The sequence below is a fragment of the Coturnix japonica genome, chromosome 13 (genome assembly GCF_054131305.1).
Source record: "Coturnix japonica strain WE chromosome 13, WE-NBRP24, whole genome shotgun sequence".
Taxonomy (NCBI): domain Eukaryota; kingdom Metazoa; phylum Chordata; class Aves; order Galliformes; family Phasianidae; genus Coturnix; species Coturnix japonica.
The window spans coordinates 8318142-8345651 of NC_140675.1; the positions used below are offsets into that span (position 1 = coordinate 8318142).

Genomic DNA, 27510 nt, shown 5'->3' on the forward strand with positions numbered 1-27510 from the left:
GACCTTCACAGATCTCACACTGAGTGTCCAGATGCTGGAAGCCAGGGCTGTGGAGGTCGCCTTGAGATTGTTCCCCTCCAACCCTTGCAATATTGTTACAGATTCTGCTTTCGTTGCGAGGTTACTGCTGCGCATGGGGAGGGAGGGGCTACCCAGCACGAAGGCTGCAGTTTTATTAGAGGATGCCTTGGTTTACCGGGCTGCCCCGGTAGCCATCCTCCATGTGCGAAGTCGCTCTGATGTCCCAGGGTTTTTTACAGCGGGCAATGAGGTGGCAGATAGAGCAGCCGGGGGTCACATTTTCACCCTTCGGGAGGCCCGAGACCTTCATGCGGCCTTACATTTAGGGGCCAGGGCACTGGCACGGACATGTTCCATCCCGATTACCTTGGCTAGGGAGGTGGTACAGACGTGTCCGCATTGTAATTCGGCGCCTGCCTTGGGGGCTGGCATTAACCCGCGGGGTCTCGTTCCATTAGAAGTCTGGCAGACGGACTTCACCTTAGAACCGAGAATGGCACCCTGCCAGTGGCTTGCAGTTACGGTCGATACCACCTCTTCAATACTTGTAGCCACGCAGCATGCTCGTGCCAACTCCACAGCTGCTCAACATCATTGGGCTACGGCTATCGCTGTTATGGGAATGCCGCATCATATTAAGACAGATAATGGATCATGTTTTGTATCACGATCGACAAAGGAGTGGTTGGCGCGTTGGAATATTACACACACGACAGGCATCCCGGGAAGTTCCCAGGGCCAAGCGATCGTGGAAAGAGCTAATCGCCTCCTCAAAGAAAAGATCCGGGTGATTGGGGAGGGGGAAGGATATACGGGTAGAATCCCAGTTGCACAGCAGGGTGAAATTTTAGCTCGAGCGTTATATGCTTTAAATCATTTTGAGCGGGGAGAGAGCACGAGAACCCCCACTCAAAAGCATTGGCAACCAAGAATCATTCAGGAGGGCCCACCGGTGAAAATCAAAACGGAACGTGGATCCTGGGAATCAGGTTGGACAATACTAGTATGGGGCAGGGGCTTTGCAGCGGTCAAGAATAATGAGACTGGGGATGTCCAATGGGTACCCTCACGTCGAGTTAAACCAGAATTGGCTACACAAAACAGGAAGGCTAAGGAAGTAACAAGAGCTGAGTATTTTTTCATAGGACTTGCTGATTGGACGGCCGAAGAGACCGGAGAACTCAGAACAGAAAAAACCCAGGAAAACTCCTTGGTGGATACCAAAGAAGGGAGAACATCGGACCTTGGTTCAAACAGTTGCTAAAAGTGTTGGTGATGGGACTTATTGTTCTTCTTGCACTATTAATTTGCACACCGTGTATTATACAATGCTTGCAGGGATTTATGCATCGCATGGTGACGGGAATTTTCCAAGAGAAAATGGAACAACAAAGGGCATATGAAAGACTTTAAAAGGTTAAGTGGGATTGTTAATATGTTGCGTATTGTTACGGATTAAAGGTTCTATAGCATAAGGAGGGGGAGATGTAGTATATTAGGCGGTAGGCGGGGTCACGGGATGTGACGGGACAGGTCCCTCCTCCTTAGTTAATATTCATGATGGGCGGGATTAGCCCCGCCCACTTTCTAGCAGGTTCTATACCAAAAGTTATATAAGGGTCTGTTTGTTTTAATAAAACGCCTTTTGCCACGCACTCCCTTGTTGTGTCGGCATCTGGTCCAGCTGCGGATACCCGGGGACGAACAGGACGCATGGCACCGTGTAACAATAAAGTGGCTTAGGTTGAGAGGAACCTCAGAGATCACCCTTGTTAGATACTAAAAGACCACTCTCAGGTCACCTTTCAGCCTTCTCATCTACAGACTGAACAGGCCCAGCTCTCTCAGCCTGTGCTTATAGGGGAGGTGTTCCATCCCTAGAATCATTTTTGTGGCTCTTTTCTGGGCACACTCCAACAGTTCTATGTTTCTCCTGTACTAAGGACTCCATATCTGGATGCAGTACTCCAGGTGAAACCTCACCTGCACAGAGTAGAGGGGTAGGATCACCTTCCTCTCTCTGCTGGTCACACTACTTTTCATGCAACTCAGGATTCAGTTGGCTTTCAGGGCTGCAAGGGCACATTGCCAGTTCATGTCCAGGTTGCCATCCACCAGTACCCCTAGGTCTGTTATGGCAGGGCTGTGCTCACTCCTTTCAACCCCAGATTGTATTGGAGGGGGGTTGAGGGGATTGCCATAACTGAAGTGCAGGATCTTGCATTTGGATTTGTTGAACCTCATGAGATTCACCTGATCCACTGCTTAAGCCTATCTGTGCCTCTCTGGATGTGCCACCACACCCCGCAGCTTGCTATTAGTGGATTTTTACAATGGCACCTCATGACATTATTATGGAAAAATTATATCTTCAAGCAAATACCTACGTAGTTTTAATTTGGGAAGTACAACTATTTGTGCATGTTCTTGTTCAAATGTTTTGTGAAATATCAAATGGCTTCAGGAAAAGTCAGTCAGATGGTAACCAAACAAGCTTTGTTCCTCTATCTCTTGTTTTGAAGTAATACTCTAAATATACTGTGGATATATTTTTACTCATACTATATCTATTGTTTCAGGAAGATAAATGAAGATAAATTATTGCATGGTTATCAAGAGAAAATAACAGGGAAAACAGGCAAAATAATGCCTCATTTTACATGTAAAAAGTTTATCAAAAAACAACAGCAACACTAAGCAAGAGGAATAATCTGTATTCTCACAGATGTTTTTCTTTGATTTTTTTTTGTGCAGAAGCCTCTGAAGCCTTTATCAATTATTTTTGTAGCAAAAATTCAAAGAACTCTGATCTTTTGCTAATGAAAAAAAAAAAGTCTAGAGTAATACTGTAATAAGAACGTGTGCTAAAATACAGCCAAGTTCTAGAATAATGTTCTGATATTACAACACAGTGTAGTAGTCTTGTACTCTAGAAGAAAGTCTTGTACCTACAACACAGTAAGAATATAACTCAATCCACACAGACATCAAGGCAGAGACAGATGCCCAAGAGCACAATGAAAGGCAAGGCCCTTTATTGGGGTACAAAAAAATTGGTTTTCAGAACACAGATCTGAGAAGACAGAGTCAGTTATTTGAAAAGTTTATCAAACAACACTTCTCAACTAAGGTGCAGACAAACACATTAAATCAATAGGATCATCTGGAGTACTATCAGGATGCCAGGTCACTCATTGCCAAAGGAAAAATTGAACAAACACCATTTTGTGTGCATGTTTACTTTGTGCGTGTGATATTGCAGCACTTAAACAGTTATTTTCCACGTAGCCTGCTGTTGATTTTTTTTTCTTTTTTTTTCTTTTACAACCTTACCCCAGCATTCCAAAGTAAGAAAGCAGGGCTCCAACATGCAAGAGCTCTGCAGGACTAAGTGAAATGAAACCCCTCTCTGCTAAAGAAAAAGTTCATGGTCTAAACAGAAAAGATGGGAGCTGGAAGAAAAACCGTGACCAGAAGGCTAGGAACAAAGAAACATTTAGCCATGCTATTAATTAGATTCACAGCCCTGTTTTGCTTTTAACTTACTCCTGAGTAATTCTTGCATTTTTTTCTGAGTTAAGCATTTCTAATTCAATTACTTAGTGATTATACAGTAACAGAAATAAGCCTTTTGCTCAAAATTCACAAAAAAATTCAATGGCATAATTCAAAATTTTGAATTCCTATCAAAGGAGAAAATACAGATTCTTGACTCCAAACAGAGAGATCTGGTAGTTTCACATCTATGGGGAAACAAAAAACATCTTTTCATACTCACATGCACATATAAATCCCAGTCTCAGCAGTATCTGTAGGGTTTGTCTACTGCTGTGCTTTGGTAACCAGCACTGTGAAAACAAGAATCATCTTTTCAGTTCTTCAGGGTTTTGTGGAATCCAACATTCCTTCCTCCCACTTCACACAAAATCCCTTCTGTACCCAGTTAGATACCTTGGCTGATGCAGTCTCACAGGCCAACAGTTCTCACCCCCATCAAATCAAAGAGAGTTCATGCACTGAAACTGGCATTTCATATTATTCACCAAAACTCAAAAACTTTAAAAATGAAATTCCTACCAAACCGTAGTTAAGTTTCACACCCTTCCTACAGGTTATAATTACTCTGTATACAGAAAATACAAGAATTATTACATATACATACATAATGCAAAGATCCACTGCATTCAAGTACCTACTGAAAGCAGTGCAGGGGACAAAGCATGGCAAGGTTACCTGCCAACTATCACACCTCTTGCTTTACACTTAACTAGTTTCATCCCTCTCTATGCACACAAAGCAACAGTGTGTGACTAGTTTTTCCACATTCCCATCTAATAGTAAGATCTAGTCCTAAAAAGATTGTGTTATTAGAGCTTGGCATTTGCTGTGATTGCTCTCCTCACAACAGAAGATGCAATCAGAGGAAGAATTTATGTCCTGTAATTCAATGAATGAATGTGCTTCTCTAGTAATTTCTTTAGTAATTACTCGTACAAAGTATGTGTTTCTGTAATTGAAATTCTACAGTGTACAATCATTTATTAAAATAGATTATTTATTATGGCATTTTCCATCTTCATTTCATTACTTTCCTTCAATACAATGCTTTCATAGTCACATTTTTAATTCATGTTATTGGTCTGGAGATGCTGAAAGTTGTGGTGTAACTTATAAGCATTCAAACAGAAAAGCATGTTATTAGGTGGAAACGGAACAGGAGCAGAGGACAAAGCAAAGCACTGATGAGGAGATGCACTTCTCCAGAAACGCCATTACCCTCTTTCAGCAAAGCTGTCAGTAAGTATAACAGCAAAATATTCTCTACCATCCCCTACTTTATGTAGTCATTCAACTGTAAAGAACACGTTAATGACCTTAATTAGCATTTCTACCCTCTAACAAGTATTCCTGAGGGGGAAGTAAAAAGAAACACAATATCATCAGGGAAAAGCTGTGAAGGAAATCCTGAAGCACCCATTTGTTCATTTATTTCCTCACCAGAAAGAGCTGAAGACATCTTTATTAGCCATACAAACACTTTTTCTGAGCAAATAATTCAGTTATGTATCAAAGACCTTTTAAAACTGTTTCTGCAAATGAGGCTGGAGAGGAAGACAAGAGATAAGACTGCTAATTAGTCTCTTGAACAGTGAAGCAGGAAACAGGTGCTCTGCTGAAATTCGGAATAAAGGGGGGCTAAAAGCGGATAGTTAAAGGTAGTTTATAGAAACAAGTAAAGGAAACTTAAAGGTAGTTTATAGAAATAAGTAAAGGAAACTTAAAGGTAACAAGTAAAAGAAACAAGGGGCCTGGGAGAGCAGGGAGGATGCAGATAAGGAGTGAGACCTCACCAACGACCAGAAGAGGAGTCGCATCCCCCTGATAAGAACAAGAGGGGGTCTGCATGCTAAAGAACTATTGAATATGTATCAGAATTCCGAGAACTATTGACTATGTATTAGAATTCCGAGAAATCATTGACTATGTATTAGATGTACCTATATCTGTGTCACTATTTTACAAGTCGGTGTGCAAGTTTGGTGGAGCTATCCCCCTTGCACCCAGCTCTGGAATAAACATACCTGCTTTATAACCAGTCTCTGGATTATAGAGTTTTATTCCACAAGTCACTCTTGGTGGAAAAGCTAAATTTTATAATTCAGTGTATTAGGGTATCAACCTGAAATTAAATGCAGAGTTGATGAAAGTTCTCAACAGGCAGAACACGATCAAACTTTTAACTGCAGCCACGGTGATGACTGCCTGAGTGTGCAGACCACTGCACTCCCCTTGCCGCGGTGCCTGCAGTGAACAGTGAAGCAAGAAGCAGAGGCTCTGCTGGAATTTAGAACAAAGGGGGGCTAAAAAAGGGATAGTTAAAGGTAGTTTACAGAAAATGATTTAGTTAGTTAGAATAACAAGGAATGGAGACAGTGGGTCTGGGAGAGCAGGAAGGATGCAGATAAGGAGTGAGATCTCCCTGAGACCTGTCAAGGAGGGGATTAGATGTTTTAAATATCAGAAGAGGAGTTGCATCTCCCTGATAAGATGGGCAATAACAAGAGGGGGTCTGCATGATAAAGAATTATGAATATGTATCAGAATTACAGGAAATCACTGACTATGCATGAGGTTGTTGGAAATATCCTCAATAATTTTTGGTCAGGACGGTATCTCTGATAAAAGCAGTTTTTATTCGCGATTGCAATGGCGGGCGCCCTGATGGCAGAAGCGCACCTATGGACATGATGTTACAGTTTTTATACCTTTTCTCCCATATGTTTTCCCCTCCTGTTTCCCCTTTGATTGGGTATTCCAGGTTACAATTTTACTCGAGATTTGCATTACATTCCGACTTTTGTTGATTCCCGCGTTATCTTGTGATAGTCAGTCGCCATCCCGCTGGTTTTGTTTCCAAGATGTCTCGGTACTCTTATCGCATTGATATGTTGATTTCCTTCAAAGCTTCTTTCATTCTGTCCCAGAGACTGTCGTTAAACAAAAAGCCTGGGGGGGGGGGGGGTGATTCCAGTCCTTCCCATATCTCTCCAGGCACATCCTTAGGTATGGCATGACTTGTAGGTTTTACAGTGTATACAACAAAAACGTTAAATCATATATTATTGCTAGTTTATACGGTTATATTGTTATTTTAACTTATCCTCTTTGAATCTTTTATCACTCAGGTCCTATTTGTCCAGCACCAAAAAGTAGTTTTATTTCAGATAGCTGGACAGACAGGAGCTACGGTCTTTATAACTATGATTTTTACCTAATAACTACAAATTTCTTCACTTATATATTCATATTTTGTTCTAAATGCAGAAACAACATTTGATTCCCACAAGGTGTACTTATATCTGTATCACGGTTTTACAAGTCGGTGTGCAAGTTTGGAGGAGCTATCCCCCTTGCACCCGGCGCTGCGCAACGCTGGAATAAACATACCTGCTTTATAACCCATCTCTGGATTATAGAGTTTGATTACGCAAGTCAGCAGCAGACTAGGCAAGCACAACTATAGCAAGCACTGCAATGGGAAGCAAGGGGCAGGAAAAGAGACAAAAGAAAGACAGAAAATAGCTACTAGTCACTTACTTCTATAAGGGGAACAACAAAACAAAAAAAAGACAAAACCAGATACAAAGGGGGAAGGGGATAAAGCCAGGCCTGCTGGAGATCAGCCTGTGGAAGTGGTACTGGGTCTAAGAGAAAGGCAAGGGGCTCAGCTGGGGTGCGTCTACACTAATGCACGCAGCATGGGCAACAAGGAAGAAGAGTTGGAAGCCATAGTGCAGCAGGCAAACTATGACCTAGTTGTCATAACAGAAACATGGTGGGATTGCTCCCATGACTAGAGTGCTGCAATGAATGGCTACAAACTCTTCAGGAAGGATAGGCAAGGAAGGAGGGGTGGTGGTGCGGCTCTCTACGTTAGGGAATGCTTTTATGCTACTGAGATTGTGACTGGGGATGATAACATTGAATCCCTATGGGTAAAGATCGGAGGAAGGGCTAACAAGGCAGACATCCTGGTGGGCATCTGTTATAGACCGCCAAAGCAGGATGAAGAGACAGATGAGGTATTCTACAAGCAGCTGGCACGAGCTGCATGGTTATCAGCCCTTCTCCTCATTGGGGACTTCAACTTCCCTGGCATATGCTGGGAGTATAGCACGGCACAGAAGAAGCAGACTAGGAGGTTTCTGGAGTCCATAGAGGATGCATTCCTGATGCAGCTGGTCAGAGAGCCCACGAGAGGAAATGCCCCGCTAGACCTGCTGTTTGCTAACAGGGAAGGTCTGGGGGGAGATGTGGATGTTGGGGGCTGCCTTGGACAGAGTGACCATGAAATTATAAATTTCTCAATTCATGGTGGAGCTTGGAGGGGGAATAGTAAAACTGCTACCTTGGACTTCCGGAGGGTGGAATTTGAATTGTTCAAGAGACTAGTAGGGGCAGTCCCCTGGCATTCAGTCTTAGTGAACAAAGGGGTCCAAGAGAGCTGGTTGCTCTTCAAGAAGGAAGTGTTAAGGGTGCAGGAGCAGGCGGTCTCCCTGAACTGCAAAATGAGCCGGCGGGGAAGAAGACCGGCATGGATGAATAGGGAGCTGTTCTTAAGGTTGCAGGAAAAAAAAGAGAATCTACTGCCTGTGGAAGGAGGGAAGAGCAACTCAGAATGACTACAAAGAGACTGTTAAGATGTGTAGAGGGAAAATCAGAGAGGCAAAAGCCCAACTTGAATCTAAGCTGGCCACTGGGATAAAAACAAACAGGAAACTCTTTTACAAATACATCAACTGTAAGAGGAGGACAAAGGGGAATCTCCATTCTTTACTGGACGAGGCTGGGAATGTGATCACAGAGGATAAGAAAAAGACAGAGGTTCTAAATGCCTTCTTTACGTCTGTCTTTAAAAGTCATCTTGGTTGTTCCCAGGGCTCCCCATGCTCTGACTTGGTAGTCTCGGCTGGGGAGCAGACTGAACCCCCTGTGATTCTTGAAGAAGTGGTCAGGGAATTACTACTCCAACTGGACTGCCACAAGTCCATGGGTCCGGATGAGATTCACCCGAGAGTGCTGAAGGAACTGGCGGAGGTGATCGCTGAGCCGCTTTCCATTATCTTTCAGCGCTCCCTGTTAACGGGTGAGGTCCTGGAAGACTGGAGGCTTGCCAACGTGACTCCCATTTACAAGAAAGGTTGTAAGGAGGATCTGGGGAACTACAGGCCTGTTAGCCTGACCTCGGTGCCAGGGAAGGGAATGGAATGGATTGTCTTGAGGGAGATCATGCGGCAGGTGTGGGATGACCAGGAGATCAGACCTAACCAGCATGGGTTCGTGAAGGGCAGGTCCTGCTTGACCAATCTGATCTCCTTCTACGACCCTGTGACCCGTCTGATAGATGAAGGAAAAGCTGTTGATGTGCTCTACTTAGACTTCAGCAAAGCCTTCGACACTGTCTCCCATGCCATTCTCCTGCAACAGCTGGCAGCCTGTGGCTTGAATGAGTACACTCTCAGCTGGGTAAGGAGCTGGCTGGAGGGCCGGGCCCAGAGAGTGGTGGTAAATGGAGTTAAATCCAGTTGGAGACCAGTCATGAGTGGTGTTCCCCAGGGGTCAGTGCTGGGGCCTGTCCTCTTCAACATCTTTACTGATGACTTGGATGAGGGCATGGAGTGCACCCTCAGTAAGCTTGCGGATGACACCAAATTGGCAGGGAGTGTCGATCTGCCTGAGGATAAAGAGGCCCTGCAGAGGGATCTGGATAGGCTGGAGAGCTGGGCTGAAGCCAACAGGATGAGGTTCAACAAGACCAAATGCCGGGTTCTGCACTTTGGCCACAACAACCCCAGGCGGTGCTATAGGCTTGGGGCGGAGTGGCTGGAGGACTGTGCGGAGGAAACAGACCTGGGGGTACTGATTGATGCTCGGCTGAACATGAGCCGACAGTGTGCCTGGGTGGCCAAGAAGGCCAATGGCATCCTGGCTTGCATCAAAAACAGTGTTACTAGCAGGAACAGGGAGGTAATTGTCCCCCTGTACTCGGCACTGGTGCGGCTGCACCTCAAGTACTGTGTCCAGTTTTGGGCGCCTCACTGCAAGAAAGATATTGAGGCCCTGGAACGTGTTCAGAGGAGGGCTACGAAGCTGGTGAGGGGTCTGGAGCACAGGCCTTATGAGGAGCGGCTGAGAGAGCTGGGATTGTTCAGCCTGGAGAAGAGGAGGCTCAGGGGAGAGCTTATAGCTCTCTATAACTACCTGAAGGGAGGTTGTAGTGAGCTGGGGGTTGGCCTTTTCTCTCGTGTGATCAGTGACAGAACTAGAGGGAATGGTTTTAAGCTGCACCAGGGGAGATTCAGGCTGGACATTAGGAAGTGTTACTTCTCAGAAAGGGTAGTCAGGCATTGGAATGTTCTGCCCAGGGAGGTGGTGGAGTCACTGACCATGGGAGTGTTCAAGAAACGTTTGGATGTTGTGTTGAGGAATATGATTTAGCTGAGAAGTATTGGTAATGGTTGGACTAGATGATCTTGTAGGTCTTTTCCAACCTTGATAATTCTGTGATTCTGTGATTCTGTGAACTCTTAATTCATTCCCTTCTATTATTTACGCATAATGATGAGAGAGGTGATAACTACCAGGGCCTTGTGGAAATGCTGCTGGGTGCAATGGGCTGAGCCTTGCAAGCAAAGCACACACTCCATGGTTTTCTCATCTCTCTGCAGTGGAATGGAAGAGAGAATCAGAGTGCTAAAGCAAGGAAACTCATGGATCAAGACAAAGACAGCTTAAGAAGTGAAGGAAAAAAGCTATGTCAAAACAGTCACTCACCATCTCCCACCGGCAGACCAACACCCAGCCAGACTCTGAGCAATGGCTCCCTTGGAAAGACCAAATCCTCCACACTTCTGACAAGCATGGTGTTGTGTGACTTTGAACATCCTTTCAGCCAATTCAGATGAGCTTCCCATGTATGTACCCTCCCCATGTTGCACCACCTCATAGCATACTCACTGTGAGGGGAGAAAGAGAAACAGAGAAAGCTCTGATGACCTGCAGAACAGCATTCGTAAGGTAGTTTATTTAAGGTGTACACACCGGCACACTGGGGGGCTTGCACCACCCTAACTGCACAACTAGTGTCTCTCAAGCAGTCATATTTATACTACACAATATGCACACTCATGATTCCACAGAGCAGGTCCACTAACTTGCTCTAGACGTTCCTTGAATGTTTTCTTTTTTTTCACTCCTTCTTGGGCATGCAAAGTGTATAGTCAAGTCTGTCTGGATAAGTTTTTCTTTGTGGTGATTGCTCCAGTTTCTTATCTGAAGATATCAGGTCTGGAATTCCAAGAGCTTCTTCCTTTGCAATGTGCTATTGATAAGCGAAAGCCTTGCCCCCATTCTACCAAACTCCTCCCATGTCCTGCCTATTCCTAGTAACAACACAGCTCCAGTCAGAAATCCAGAGCATAGTACCATACCTCCCCTGGCCAGGTCCAGCACAGCAGGATCCTGCACTCACCTTGCAGGGCTCCTACTCCTGCCTGAGAAAGGCTGCCAAAGAGCCCAGAAAAGTAGATTTTGATTTTACTCAGAGTAGACAACTGAGTTTTGGAATTACTAATGTTGTGCTCATAAAAAGGAAAGAGTATCTTCAACATTATGTTTTCTGCTGTTTCAGCAGTAATAGGTCATCTGAAAAGACTGCTAAAAGCAGTTGAAACAAGAAAGCATTGCTAGCTTTTAGTACAAAGTTCCTTTGACTTATGGTTGTAACTCTGAGACATTAAGTATTTAACGGACTCCATCTATCATGCCTGCATAACAGTTTGAAGACATATTTAAGTAGCACTTCATCACAAATATTTCAGACTTAAGAAAATAAATACATATATTTTTATAAAGAGTCCTCCTATTTTCAGTTTTATATTCCACTGTATCAAATCCTGGGAACTGTGATAAACGCTTAGCTAAAGAATACTACCTCCTGTGCAGAAAGGAAAACTGCCCCATTTTCAAATGTAAATGACTTTTATAATTGCAAGTAAATCTCTCATTTTTCCTCTGACATGACCTGCTCTGTGAAAATCAATATCTCATTATCCAAGACATAAGGTGAAGCAATTCTGGATCAGAATGCACAGTGAGTCTCTCGTTCTTGTTTGTCTGTAATGATACAAATACAGTGAACCTTCAATCAGTGGGAGTTTTGCCCATCAACTAAATCTAAAGTTATTTAACAGCACAGTGCACTTCATTCAGAGGAGGCATAAATTTAAATTATCCAGACTACCTATAATGAAAATATCCTGTTCTGCCATGTTATGTCAAAATTATGTGAACTTTCTGCTTTTCCTCAGTCACAGCCGGAATAACTCATTGCACAGGTGTTTCCATGGCAAACACTGCCCTAAACTGCAATTTTGTCATCTGAAACACAACATTACTAGCAAGGAGTTTCAAAGAACAAGAACCAATGGCAAATGTTCTGTATATTTTGTTCCTTTTTCAAGGAATTTTAAACTTGTTATCATCTCCTTATGAGCGAGTTGAATATATGGCAACAAAAGACAGCACTTTTTAATTACTTTTCTTAATATTTCACGTTAAAATGAATCCAACACACTGAAATAAATTAGCTCATTTAACAGATGTTGGATCTTCATTCTGCATACAGAACCTGGACAGGCTGGAGAAGCGGGCCCATTCGAACCCAATGATGTTCAACAAGGCCAAGGGCAAGGTGTTGCACTTGGGTCAGGGCAATCCCAAGTATTTATACAGACTGGGGGAAGATCTCCTTGAGAACAGCCCTGCAGAAAAGGACTTGGGGGTCCTGGTGGACAAGAAGCAGGACGCAAGCCAGCAGTGTGCGCCTGCAGCCTGGAAGGTCAACTGTGTGCTGGGCTGCCTTTAAAAAGGGGTGGCCAGCAGGGAGAGGAAGGTGATTGTCCCCCTCTGCTCAGCTCTTGTGGGAACCCATCTGCAGTCCTGCATCCAGGCCTGGGGACCCCAGCACAGGAAGGATGTGGAGCTCTTGGAGTGGGTCCAGAGGAGGCCACTTAGATGGTCAGAGGGCTGGAGCACCTCTCCTGTGAGTAAAGGTTGAGGGAACTGGGCTTGTTTAGCTTGGAGAAGAGAAGACTGCAGGGAGACCTCGTCGCAGCCTTCCAGTACTAGAAGGGAACGTATGAACAGGAGGGGAAACAGCTGTTTACAAGGGTGGACAGTGATAGGACAAGGGGGAACAGTTTTAAATTGAGACAGGGGAGGTTTAGGTTAGACATTAGAAGGAAGTTTTTCACCCTGAGGGTGGTGATGCACTGGAACAGGCTGCCCAAGGAGGCTGTGGATGCCCCATCCCTGGAGGCATTCAAGGCCAGGCTGGATGTGGCTCTGGGCAGCCTGGTCTGGTGGTTGGCGACCATGCACACAGCAGGGGGTTGAAACTGGATGAGCACTGTGGTCTTTTTGAACCCAGGCCATTCTATGATTCTGTGACCAAACATGATGTAGAGTTACATGAAAACAACCCTGCACACCATATATTTTCCCATGGAGAAAAGTGCCTGGGCTTCCTTAAGCACTTCTGAATATCACTTTTTATGTCACCTACATTTTCTGCCCTTCAGTAATTTCACTGAGGCAACTCAAGCTTGAAAGTCTAAGGTGAAGTATTAGGGCTACATTTGCTCTCCTGTGCATCCCACCTAGCATTTTTCCATGTCCACACCTCTCAGTGCTGTCTTAGTCTGAAGACAGGATACTTAATTTCAGAATTAGTATTTTCAGCATGCCCCTTTCACCTTGAGAAATAACAGTGCATAATTAATACAGGAAATTCATTTATTAAAGGATATGTACTCTAAATAGCTTTAGAAGATTAAATCAGAATTTAAAGAGAAAACCTCACAAAAATATTTTTTGCTTCAACAAAATCCATAACATTCTTTTTGCTAGTCAGAAGGTGTTTTATATATAAAAGCTGAAAGACAATATTAGGCAAATTGGGTGCTCTGAACCCTCTTTTGTACAGATCACAGCTATACAAAAGGTACACATATGCCTGTTATATGCTAGCTTTTGTGTCACAATAACCAAAAGGGCACTAAAGCATTAATGTCTTCAGTTAATGTGATTAAGCAAGTACTAACAGTTCATGGAGCAGCCTGTGCATATTGTGATTTTTAGCAGCTGGGTCCAACCAACCACTAAACAAACCAGCAGCTTCCTTTTGATAGTTAATTTGTTCATTCCTCAAATTCATATTTAAAAAAGAAACAATTAGTATCTATCATTTACTCGGAATTCCTGAGAATATCTGAGATTTTTTCAACTTTCTGGATTTTATTTCAAATGCCTGTTTTCTTAACCTCAAATTACTAAAGCATGTGGAAACAGAAGGGGAATTTAATTAAAAACACAGCAGCTTTAGCTTTTCTGAAACTTTCTAATTTTTTTAATTTAAGGTTTTTCTGCTACTAAATTGTCTCCCTTTGGATGGAACAGGAAGTGAGTCTGCTGGACCAAGCAGACTGTTGATTCTACAGTTGGTTTGAGTTCATCTGACAAAAGCCAGCATCACAATGGACTACATGACTGCTGTTTGCCTACAAGCATGCTTGCACTTGATCTTAAGGGTCTTTTCTAATTCAAAGACTCACTTTGAATTCTTTTGTTAATTTGGTCTTCAGGAAGACTTAAGGAACACAGAGAAAAATGAAATAGAAGGTATGAAAATCAATCCAGATGAAGATAGGTAGATTTCCTAATTTATTCTTTCAAGCCCTGTCAGATATCTCTTGAAATTTCAGATCAGGTTCAAATTATCTAACATCCTACTTTTCCTTCCAAGTACGCTAGATCTGTTCTATGCAATAAAATACCCTGTGGTCTCTTCTGTACTCCATATGGAAAAGAAACTTTTTACTGCATAACAAGGAATCAAAGAAGATTACCTTCTCAATTAATAGTAAAAATGAAATGAAAACAATCTAAGCCTTTTTAAATTTAACTCAGCATATCAGCATAGAGCTTCTGCCACTATTATAAAGTTCCTCCCTGAATGAACTCTCACTATACATTTCAAAAATCAACATATGCAGTTACTTTCCTTTTCTCCCTACACTGATTTTTCAAAAAGAACCAGAAGTCCTACAAAAAAAAAAAAAAATCACAGATACATCAGACAGTGACTGGAAAAACCTTAATTTTTGAAATTTTTAGATTTATGAAGTAACAAATGGAGATGTACAGAAATGCACAGTTAATAATGTAACTTGCATCACTAGGTCCGAGCTACCTACTTTTGCAAAATTGAGTCTAGTTATCTTCTGGCACTGAGAAGTATTCTTCCAGTTGGATAACAAAGAGTCAAGATCTCAGCATGCATATGGTTGGATTCTTCTCAGTGAGAAGGCATGTCACTGTTACCAGTACAATCAGTGTCATCCAGTGTGGGAATCAAATGTTGTTTCTGCATTTAGAGTAAGATAAAAATATTTTATTTCAATGTCTCATTATATAAGTGAAGCAATTTGTAGTTATTAGGTAGAAGTCACAGGTACAAAGACTGCAGCTCCTGTCTGTCCAGCTGTCTGAAATAGAACTACTGGTTTTTGGTGCTGGACAAATAAAACCTGAGTAATAAAGGATCCAAAGAGGAGAAGTTAAAATAATTAACAATATGCCTGTATAAACTAGCAACAATGTATGTTTTAGTGTTTTGTTGTACGCATTGTAAAAATACCTAAGGATGTGCCTGAAGAGATATCGGGAAGGACTGGAATCACACACACCCCCCACCCCCCCCCCCCCCGGGCTCTTTGTTTAACAAAGGCCTCTAGGACAGAAGGACAGAATGGAAGAAGCTTTGAAGGGAATCAACATATCAATACGATAAGAGTACCAAGACATCTTGGAAACAGAAACAGCAGGATGGCGACTGACAAGATAGCAAGTGAACTAACAAATTTCAGAATGTAATTAACAAATGCAAACCTCGGGTAAAATTGTAACCTGTAATACCCAACCAAAGGGGAGAGGGGAGGGGAAAACATATGGGAGAAAAGGTATAAAAACTGTAACATCATGTCCATAGGTGCGCTTCTGCCATCAGGGTGCCCGCCATTGCAATCGCGAATGAAAACTGCTTTTATCAGAGATACCGTCCTGACAAAAATTATTGAGGATATTTCCAACATCCGGCAAGTTTGGAACTTGGAGGCAAAGAATTGTGGGGATCAAATGTTGTTTCTGCATTTAGAATAAGATAAGAATATTTTATTTCAAGGTCTCATTATATAAGTGAAGCAGTTTGTAGTTATTAGGTAGAAGTTATTACGTACAAAGACTGCAGCTCCTGTCTGTCCAGCTGTCTGAAATAGAACTAACAATATGCCTGTATAAACTAGCAACAATGTATGTTTTAGTGTTTTGTTGTACGCATTGTAAAAATATACAAGTCGTGACATACCTTAGGATGTGCCTGAAGAGATATCCGGAAGGACTGGAATCATCCCTCCCCCCGGGCTCTTTGTTTAACAAAGGTCTCTGGGACAGAATGAAAGAAGCTTTGAAGGAAATCAACATATCAATGCGATAGGAGTACCGAGACATCTTGGAAACAAAACCAGCGGGATGGCGACTGACTATCACAAGATAACGCGAGAATCAACAAATGTCGGAATGTAATGCAAATCTCGAGTAAAGTTGTAACCTGGAATACCCAATCAAAGGGGAAACAGGAGGGGAAAACATATGGGAGAAAAAGTATAAAAACTGTAACAACATGTCCATAAGTGCGCTTCTGCTATCAGGGCGCCCGCCATTGCAATCGTGAATAAAAACTGCTTTTATCAGAGATACCGTCCTGACCAAAAATTATTGAGGATATTTCCAACAGAATGACACTACATTTTTTCTAAACAATATTTACAATAGGCTGACACTTCTGTTTCACTGGTGGTGGTTGTGTGTTCAGCTGACTAGAAAGTACTTTGTTCTGTGCAAACTGTGTAAAGTAACAATGAGGAGGAAACATGCACGTCACATCTCTTGCACCACATTGCTCTCTGATTTGTGATATCCTTCATGTATAATAAGTCTTTCTGAGTGAAAACATGGATTGTAAGGGAATTTTCTGTCTGTACCAAATGATTGTATCCATACTGGGAATTCAAACTAAGGTTCCAGAGAAAATAAATAATTCAAGAAGAGAATTTTTCCTCACTCTGGTGCAATAAAAATAATGTAGAAATGTACCAGTGTTTGCAGTCTATTGTTAAAGTGAGATAGGTGTAGCCAAAGTGTAAACTGCCAGTTATCAGAAACATGTTCATCTCCAATTGAAGCATTAAGGATGATGTGTATGTCCAGAGCTATAACAGCACAAGGAGAGGAAATCAGTTGTGACAATGCAGAAGGCTTTACAATTTAATCTAATTTCAATCACCTTCATCTTTTTAGAAAAAGCAGATGAATGAACTGGAGTGACACCATATTATTAAACGAAACAACCATTTAAATCAGCACATTTCAAAGTCCTTGAACAAAAAGACTATAACCTGCATAACTGAGAGAAGAATTCAGAACATTTGTTACATGGAGAAGTACAAATATTCCTAGCTTTGCTTTAGTCTCTCTGCAGGCTATTCCTATTTCTATAGCTAATTTAGTTATAAAAGCCTCTACAGCACATAGCTGGATATCTATGGATGTCGGCAATTGAATGGGAGGAAAGAGAAAGAGGTCAGAACATTATTTTCCTTTCTAACTGAAAGAATTGTTTTCAGGTAGATGTTGATGTTGAGTAGAAGAGATGGTTTCATGTGTATTTCAGGCAAAGCCTTACCTGTATTTTCTGCTGCTTGTGAATTCAGGAAAAAATGTGACTGTTGTCCAAGTATGCAGGGATAGATCAGAATGAAAATCAGCAGTCTCCATTGGCAGTCTGTAACATGCCCCATTAAAAACTGAATCCAGTTTTCTGTTCCAAATACTACATTATTTAAGTATCTGTCTCTATCTGTACAGAAAACTAAGAAACTCTTCTAGTAATTGTTAAAAACTGATTATGAAGAGCTACCAAAATAAACCAAATAGGGCCGTCAAAGATTATTTATTCCCTTTTGCAATCTAAACAATAATTCCAGGTCTGAACCCTTTCCAGTTTCAGATCACCTACTACTATTTCACTACTCACCTACATCTAGAACACATCTGTCAGCAGTTCTTCTAACCAGGATTTCACTATGTCTTGTGTTTCAACAACTGTACAATCAAATATCAGTTATTTAAGTGCCAAAGTTATTTGACAATTACTTTACAAAGCACTACATTCACGAAACTTTTGCTAAGTGGAATATTCCCCTCCTTTTTTGTTTCACTGAAGACTGATGGAGAAAGAGCCCTAAAGCAGACACTGAGGAGCAGCGTGTACCCTCAGTTAACTTCTAGCAGAATTAATGCCAATTCTTCATTCTGTGTGCCATCTCCATGAATAACTTATCAGACTTCATAACTATGCAAATCTATTACATCTCATTAGCTTATTTTGAGAACACTATTAATAATAGAAGGTATCATAAAAAATAAATAGAAATAAAATTCATTAAATACTGGCTAAAAACTCGGATGCAGAATCCATTGGGATGTATTTTCTGCTTGGTACCTAAATTCCCATTGATGCTAACAATATTTAATACTAAGTGATCTGAGCAAGCATGAAAGAAAAAACAGGTAAACTTGAGTAGATTTAAGTACTTTAAGACTCTGTTAAAAGCATAAGCAGAAATGGGTAGCTGAAAACTTTCAGTTAGCATTTCTTCCATGTCTGGATTGTAATTTTGCATCCCTGTCTTTCTACACTAGATTTCTGGTGAAATACTCCTTCACCAGAATGCACTGGTTGTTTTGTTTGTTTGCATGTTGTTTGTTTTTTCCTCATTAGAGGTTAAAAACCATAAAACTGAGGTTAGATAAGAATTAGGCATTTCAATAGTAAAACTTACACTTTTGTCATTTCATTTTTGGATGGCAAAGGTTCTCTCTAATATTCCTAATGGGTCTTTTTTGATGAAGGTTTTCAAAATTAAAAAAGCACTTCAAGGACAGCTAAATCAGCTACCTCTTTTATAGACACAGGAATTATATTTCTGATGAGTTAAGTGTTAAGAATCACTTGAAATGGTGTAGGGAAAGGGTGTACGTATAAATCAGTGCAGAACTGTTATTCCATCTGGGTATTCCAGACAAAAAAATAATGAACACAAAAATAGGAGAATATAAGCATACTTCATTTAAGATGGCACCGTCCTGACAGGGGGGTTGTTTCTTTCAAATGGAGACAACACTCTACCTTAATATTATTGCTGTGTCTTTGTTTTAGATGATCTCTTCTGCTTAAGGAAGAGACTGTATTTCCAGAGTAAACCATATTGGCGATCAGTGGAAAACACATTTAAAGCCGTATCAGAATGAAATATTTTGTGTACCAGTCTAACTCCTCAGAGATTCCAATTGCTACAGCTCTCTATTAACCATCCAGCTTATTTCCTCCTCTCAGAAGAAATCAGAAGGCTCCTCAGAAAGTGCATTTTAGCTGAGCATAATTCATATTCTACTGAAAACTTAAAGCAACTTTCTTTCCGCTATGCTAATGTTAACCAACTTCTCAAATATGAAATATTAACAAATTCAAAATGAAAAAGCAACCCACACAAAATGCATGTTGGTGTGACAGCTGCCAATGTGGATAAATGAGCCAACTCACTCTAAAATGCTGTAAGGAGCTTCATGTACAGTTTATGCACGACAGATCCGGGTTCTGCTGCACAATTCTCAGCTCAGAGATTATCTGACCTTCAGTGAACCATTTGTTACCCTGCAAAATCTCAGCAAAGAAACACCACGCTCCTCATGACCTGCAGAGGTTGCTCTCTTCCTCACTGCTGGCTAGAGGTAGTAATTTGTTGTCATGCCTTGGCGTGCAGAACAAGGCGGCAGCAGTTCCTAGGGCACCTGTCACATTCAGAGACTCTTCTTATTGGTTTTAGTATGGTTTTGACAAAATCTTACAGGGAACAGTGTTCCATATACACAACACCATCAGATAATTCAAAATAAATAGAAATCATTCTCTACTGAATTCTACAATGTAAATTACATACTTCTTGGATTATTTTTTAATCAAAATTGCCCTTTGGGCCACTTTCATCTCAGTCTTCTTTCTATGGAATTTACTTTGTCACGAACAGAAAAAAAAATGTATGTTTGCCTCCTTTACCAAGGAGAAATATGGGATCCATTGACTTTGTTTTAAAATTGCAAAGGCTGGGCCAAGAAAACATTCACGAGTGACTCAGTGAAATCTAAGACTATCAAAACAACACTCCAACTAAACACATTCATACTTGTTCCACAGTCAACAGCATCACATTGTCACAAGTACATTCACCACTGTCTCTAGATGAAATAATACCACATCTGGTATATTTTAGGTATTTTTTTGCTAGTGCTTATGAAGAGCCGTGTTCAGAAGTCACATCACCCAGGAAATCTGTATGGATGATTGTATTGAGATGGTCACTCAGGGAGTATTCCTCTGAAAAAAGTGTCATTAGATTGCTCCACTCTCAGGTTCTTATGTCAATTGAAGAGAGTAGTATATATTTAATATATGGTTGTATGTTTCTAACTAGAAAAGTTCTCTATGAAAAGCAATTGCTTCACATTTCTGGTTAGGTCTGCCTGGGCAACCAACTCACCCAGCTCCTTTAGGGCCCTGGGATCTGTGTCACACATCCTCATAGACTTGTATACATTCAGTCTCACAAATCGGCATCAGGCTTGCTCTCTGAGACAAGAATCTTGTCTGCCAGTGAAGACCAAAGCAAAGAACTCATCCAGTACCTAGTGCTTTCTCCATATCCATAGTAGTCAGTTCTCCTTTCTCACTGAGGGAGGTATGCTCTCTTTGGCCTGCCTTTTCTGGCCAACATACCTATACAATCCTTGTTTTTAACATCCCTCACCAAGTTCATTCCATCTTTGCCTTGGCTTTCCTAATCTCCTCTCTGCAAGTCCCGACAGTACCCCTGTATTCTCTCCAGCTGTCACACCCTTATTTCCACAATGCCTTTCTTTTCCCTCAGTTTGCCTAGCAGGTCCTTGCCAAGCCATGCCAGTTTCCTGCCTTCTCTCCCTGCTTTCTTATTCTGAGAGACTGAGCTCTTGCGCTCTCAGAAAGGCATCCTTAAAGAGCAGCTAGCTTTGCTCCACTCTTCTGTCTCTAAGGACAGTTTCCCAGGAGGCACTGTCCAATAATTCCTTGAACAGCCTGAAGTTTGCTCTCCCAAAGTTCAGGGTCTTGACTGCACTCTTTACCAGGCTCACATTCCTTCAGATCACGAACTCAATCACCGGGGCAAGATCACCACAGCCCCGGCTGCCTCCAATCTTAACACCTAATCCTAGTGGAAAGACTTCACATGTAATTTTAGAAATAAAAGTAGCAATCCTCTACCTATCATGCTTTACTCATTGTTCCACTGTGACTCTAACATGTCTGATGCCATTGTTTTGGTTTGGTCTTTTTTGCTAATGCTTTTAAAACAGAAATAATTTCACTAGATCTGCTTTACCCTCAGTAATATAAAAATCACACTAAATCACATGAAAGCAATAAAACACATTTTTATATCAACTACCCATCTGGAGGTCCCTTTTTATTTCTGCTGCTTTTTTCTAGAAAAATCATACACTGAGGCATACTTCTGAAAACTCTCTGTCTGCTTCTCAGTGCAGTTTCCACTGCCTTTTATTCAACCCACTGATTTTCCCAGTGCTCTCTCTTCCATGCCTGATTTAAAAGGATGCAGCACGATATGGAACTGCTCAGAAACCCATCTTGTGACTAGATTAGAGGCAATAGAAGAAACATCAGGATTTCTTGTTTTCTGTTTGCAAAGATCCTGTCACAGATTGAATCTGCAAGACTAAATGGATCTTATAATTGTTTTCTATTACAGAACACTGTTCAAAAGAAGTCTTCAGCTCACCAAGTAAGACACACAGTTTGTCTAAGCTGACAGCTAGGAAGTCCAATGTCCAGATGGACACCTCATCTTCAACACCCTCCCCCCCCCACCACCACCTCCACACACACACACACACAATGTACAGTTTCCAAGTAGTGCTTCAACAAGAATATACCTTCTACTCAATCTCACTATCCAACCAGAATTCCCATCCACATTATTTTCTTATTTTTTTGCTTCTGATTTTACTGTCAGAATCACAGACAGCCTCATTATTTCATCATTACTTGGCATTTTGTTCAAGTCCCTGAGGCTTTTAAAGTATGCCTTCAAAACTTCTCAACTTTAGTTTTATGCCCTCAGTTAAGAATGCCAATGGGGTGAGACCACACGAAGATATCTAACTTAGCATTTAAAAAATTCGACTGTTTCAGGTGTTCTGTTTTTCTTCTGATTCATGCATTGCTACGAAAACAGACTGTCTTCAAATAATGGCCAAGCTTTCTTCTCATCAGCACAGCCTAGACAGAGAAATTATTCAAACCCTTGGCTCTTGGAATATCCACTCAGCATGGATATGGGGAAACCCAACCTTAAAGGAGACGGTTTGCTTGGGAACTGTATGTGTGAAGCTGATTTACCTATCACAAGAGATATTACTGCAGTAAGCTTAATGTTGTAGTCATGAAAATCCCAGCCACGAGGATGAGACAGTGCAAAGGTTAAGATGGGTAACTTCTGGACTTCAAAGACAAATAGTGTGATATTAGCTTTTCATGACAAACTGTGGCAAAATAAAATAAAATAAAAAATCTTAATGCTAAGAAAGGAAGCTGAAAGTGCACTACATAGGAATATCCACTATTTTACCAACTAAGACATACTAATCAGATCTCTCACAAGAGAACAGTGGTAAACCTTTCACATTGTAGCACCTGACTTAATTTATTGTTGATATTTTAAAACCAAAAGCATTTCTGCATATAAGCATAGGCACTGCACAGTATATTTGATAAACCTTCTCCCCATACCCCCTAAGAATTGTTTACACTCTACTCACCCATATATTCAGGATAAAGAAAGTTCAAGAGGTTCACATGTGCAAGGTATGCCAGGGAGGAGAGAGAACAACCAGGAAGTAAACAGGAATAATATGCCATAAGTGAGAAGGCCATTTCTGAACTTATGGGATTATTCTTTAATGCCTGTCAGGGTTAGAAAGGCTGCTAAAACTGTAAATATTATCCTAATAACTGGTGGCTGTGGTTCTGGGAAAGAGTGACAAGATATTATTCCACGATTGACGAGGGCACCAGGCAGTATAAAGTTAAGAGTTCATGGGGGCTGAAATGCACACATCTATAACAAGGGCAGGAAGAAGAAAAAAACTTCACGTCTTCTTAAAACTAAGAATTAATTCCAGTGAATTCATGTCCAGTTCATGAGGTTGAGTTAGACTAAGTAAGACCAGAGGCCACAAGGCAAGCTTTTGCTAAAAGCTTTTTCTCTGAAAGCTTTTCCTTGCTATTAATTTCCCAAAGGACAGCACTAGCTTGCAGGTTACTAATGCTGGTGCTTGGTAGTGCTTGTGTATATCTCTAATCAAATAAGTATCCTTTTCTCTCTTACATTGCTTCAATCATTTCCAAGAGGTAAATATGATGTATCCCTCTCTTAAAGGTGCAAATTATCTTTGCAATTCCAAGAACAGATACGGTTGGATACTCAGCAGTCATGGATACTCAGATCTGTGGAACCAGTTTGTCAGTAGTAAAAATGTGCACGTGAACCAAGAAAGATACCAAAGTCAGGTCGTAATTGCCTGTTTAAATTGTGAAGAAATATTCTTTCTCAATTCACTGTTATCACGATAACAACAGAAGAAAGCTTCGGAGAAGAAAAGAAAGCTCTAAAAGATTTTCTTTGGAAAAAAAGAATAAAAGAAACAGTTGACAATCCCAATCAAGTGTTGTCATCTCATCTGCATATTTGCACAAGAGGACATGAATATGTAACTGCAGAAGCTTTAGAAAAAAGCACTAAGCAATAAACCATATTTATTTCACATGCTGACTACCCTTTATTTTGTTTTATTTGTTAAGAAATCATGCTTAGTATATCAGGTAATAGCAAATATCTGCAATGTTATCCATTAGAAGGTGATCACAGGAATAAACATCCTTTAAGGACACCTGGTTCCAAAGAATGATTTAGTTGCTTATGTTTTTAAAAATACATATTCAAATTACTTATATACAATTTAATTTTTAAACAGTGCTATCTTCTCCTTACATACTCAGATACAAGATCCCGTATGATACTAGGGTAAAAGCAAAGCAAACTGTCATCAAACAGAATAGCAGATGTTCAGGAAAACAGAAATCATAGAGTGGCAGGAGGAGGAACGAAAGAGGCAACAGTTGGCAATGATATTCCTACTTTCTCATTATCCTCCATTTGCTTTCAATTTAAAGTAGCAATTATTCAGCATAATTGGCTGTCCTTTACCTTACTACTACTTCAAAGAGGGTGTATATCACAATAGCATTGCACTGATTTGCATCAGCTGAGAGTTATCTTTCAGCCAGCCATCAAAAGAAAAAGCTATTTCTGTTTAGAGAGCTGTTATACGGCAGCACAAGAGTGAAATGAGTCACCGTCTCTAGCTGGCAACATCATGGTAAACATCTTCAACTTGTGGAGAGGGGATTCAAGCAAAATCAGCCAATACTGCTCTGTTCAACTCTCTTCTGTTACTTTTCACAGGAACATTAATCTTGTAAAATCACATGCATGGGTGGGTTACTGTGTGGAGGAAACGCTCATCCTGCCCTGCCAAACAGGTCAGCCACCTCTGCTGGAAGGCTCCAGGGGAACTCCTAAGATAACATACTAGAAACATATTGGGTTTTAGCATTACTTTTCTTTCTGATTTGCTGGCAGTGGAGACACTTAAACAGAAGCATCACTAGAGAAACCATTTTAGTTACTCAACTATATGCATTTATTTTATTTGAAAATAAATGTGTTCATGAACACAGATAGCCCCTAGGGCTATAACGAATGGAAAGAGATATTAGTCAGCTATGGTTGCTGATAGTCCAGAAAAATCCCTTTGAAACTTGTTTAAAACCTTTGATCAATTCCTTTTACTTAACAGCAGTACAGAGACTCATCAGACGGTAAGATTACTTGACTTTTTAGAGAGTAACGTGGAAAATATTCAAAGTTGGCTACCTCGTTCCTCCACAGGCAATTAACAGCTAGTGGTTACATACTATCTAGTTTGATGCCAACATTTTCAGAGTCTAATGTTATCTAGTAACAGGAATGAGGTCAGAAAGCTAGTTCAGATACATTACTTTCCAGTAAATTTTCTTTATCCTTAAACTTACTGATTGCAATTAGCAAAGTACTAATGAACCTCTACCTGCACTAAATGGCTGTTGCAGTTCCTGAAACAAGCCAATTACAAGCCTAACTCTCTAAGAAAAAAGTGAACTGGACCGTGATATGCATCCTAGTTAATGAGGAGTATTTAATGTATTTCTTCTGGAAGAGTGCTCAGGTGGGTCACAACCAAATAATTATGTTTACACTTTATGAAGGCTGATCTTCAGAGTGCTGATATGCTGGCTTATAACCAACCTGGCTCATACAGCCAGCTCAGCGCACAGAGCACTGCACCATGTCCCACTAGAGGGTTCTTCAAACTGCTGACTGACTGCTAGGGGCTCTGTGTGACTGTATTTGGTACTAATGAACTCAAAACCAAACTGTGCAGAAGAATTTCAGCAATATTGAGTATTACCTTCATGGAATCACAGTATGGTTTCAGCTGAAAACTTCCTCTCTAAGTCATCCAGATTAAGCCCTAGTCAAAGCAAAGCTCACTGCAAAGCTAGTCTGGTTGCTCACTCTATGAATACCCACAGGATTTCCATAGTCAACCTGGGCAGTCTGGTTGCAGTGCCTAACTGCTCTCATTTCTGCTTACATAGATGAAGATTATACAGCTTGCTCTATTATTCTTTGATTTTTTGGTAGTATTTTCTTCCAGTCTTTATTTCTTTTGTATGAAAAGAAATGTCAGAACTACTCTGAAATCTTCAGTTTTTTCACTAGTTTTTTAAATAGTCCCATATCAAACAGATTAAATGAAACCATCATACACATTTTCTCGTAGCTTTCCAGTCAATTAATGGCCATTCTCCAGTTTTATGTAAGCCACTATTCAAACCTGTTTAGTGAATTTAGGGAACACTTTAAAATGTTGTTTATTTCTGTGTCCAGTGCATGGTGTTTCCCCGTATAACTGTATAACTTCTTACCAATGCCAGCTTAGATAACAGAAGAAATAAAACAACAAACAGAATCAATTCATGTAATTCTTTGTCTCAGTACATATGACATCACAGAACTACCATCAATTTCAGAACAGTCACGATTACCAATGGACTTAAAAGTTGCCTTGCTGCTTATCAAAACTACAGTTGAGAAAGATTCAGCACTTACAATAGGAGAGATGTTCTAAATGCTACTTTTGATTATAGAATCAGAAAGACAAGTTGCTAAATAAGCAGCATGTGAACATCCTTAAATACTCAGTGACTGGACAGGAGTTGTGATGCAGAATGTAGAGTTTTGTTCTTTTACTTCATCTGCAAAATACTGTGACTTTTGCATGTCATAAACATTCTGAAAATTTAGTTCTCAATAAAGATAAGGTAATAACATTCCTAAAACATGTACTTGTTCTGAGCATTAGTTGGGTGGCATTTATACATTTAGCTTTTCATAAAGATGGGGTTTATATTAATAACAAAACCACAAAAGAAAAGAGGAAGACCAGGAAAATTCAAACCATGAAGAGATATTTCCATTTAGATATTTAATCATCATATCTACCTTACATTGTCCTAACACACTGGATAAAAAATGCCGATGTTTCTTTTTCATCATAGGGAAAAAAGCTTCATTCACTCATTATTAAAATGTACTGATCCACCCACATAGATGACGTGGTAACCTCAAGGTGATGTGTTCCTATTTCATTCTGTTCATAATTTCATTAGCATAATTTCTGTTCATATAGTTCCATTCTATTCAAAATATATCACACCTGATGCAAAACTAAGAATGCTGTCATTTTGTTCGTCTCACAAAAGAGTGGTCATTTTTCTCCCACTCTCTTTGCTTGATAATCAGCTTATTAATTGTGTAAAAAGCAAGAAGCAGTTATAATGAAACTCTACAGGTTCAGCAGATATTAACAGTAGAAGATTATAGAAGATATGTATGGTGTTTGCTTTTCTGGTACTTCAAAGCTATATCAGGTAAATTCAAGAATGTTAGTGCCATTTTCAGACATCTCAACAATGCTTTGATTTGCTGAATTTCTCTAAGAGAATAATGGAGCCCAAAGCAGGAATTTAATAAAGGATGGAGTTGTACAAGGAATAGAAAAATTCAAGTCCGACAGTACTAAGACTTTTATCAGTATTCTTTACACCTCAAGATTTTAAAGTGTGATCCACAAGATTACTATAAAACAATGATTTCCAGCTAGACCATAAGCCTGATGGAAATCCGTAGCATGAATGAAGAACCACGCTAGGCAGAAAAATCCACTAATGAATTCAGTCTTATTTTAATACTCTCAACAAATGTTTAAAGGCCAGTAATTGCCCATTCCACTTGAAGTCTGGATGCCTTTTCCTACTGAAGTATTTCCCTTTTCCTCTGATATGCAATCAAACTTTGTAGCAGTCTCACATGTATGAATTCTGGTCATTTTGTCAAAAATCCACCAGACCCCATTTCATCATGGAGTACATTCCCAAGATACAAAACTCTGTTCAAATAATGGCTTTAAAATGTGACTGGAACACATACTTAATGTACTTTGGCTGATACTTCCTTATATAAGACTAACCTTCCT

The 27510-nt window shown here is 40.6% G+C and overlaps 2 long non-coding RNA genes across 3 annotated transcripts in view; both read right to left on the reverse strand.

Annotated features, from left to right (window-relative positions):
• Nucleotides 1-27510, reverse strand: part of LOC146758664 (uncharacterized) — a 93689-nt gene that overhangs the window by 18649 nt on the left and 47530 nt on the right. For both annotated transcript variants that reach the window (XR_014933743.1, XR_014933744.1), the window contains exon 2: nt 3800-3869. This is a non-coding gene — a long non-coding RNA (uncharacterized LOC146758664). The remainder of the gene's footprint in view (nt 1-3799; nt 3870-27510) is intronic.
• LOC146758666 (uncharacterized) lies at nt 12443-21208 on the reverse strand. Its single transcript, XR_014933745.1, has 2 exons — nt 15932-21208; nt 12443-15221 (listed from the first exon to the last, which is right to left on the reverse strand). It is a non-coding gene; the product is annotated as an uncharacterized LOC146758666 (long non-coding RNA).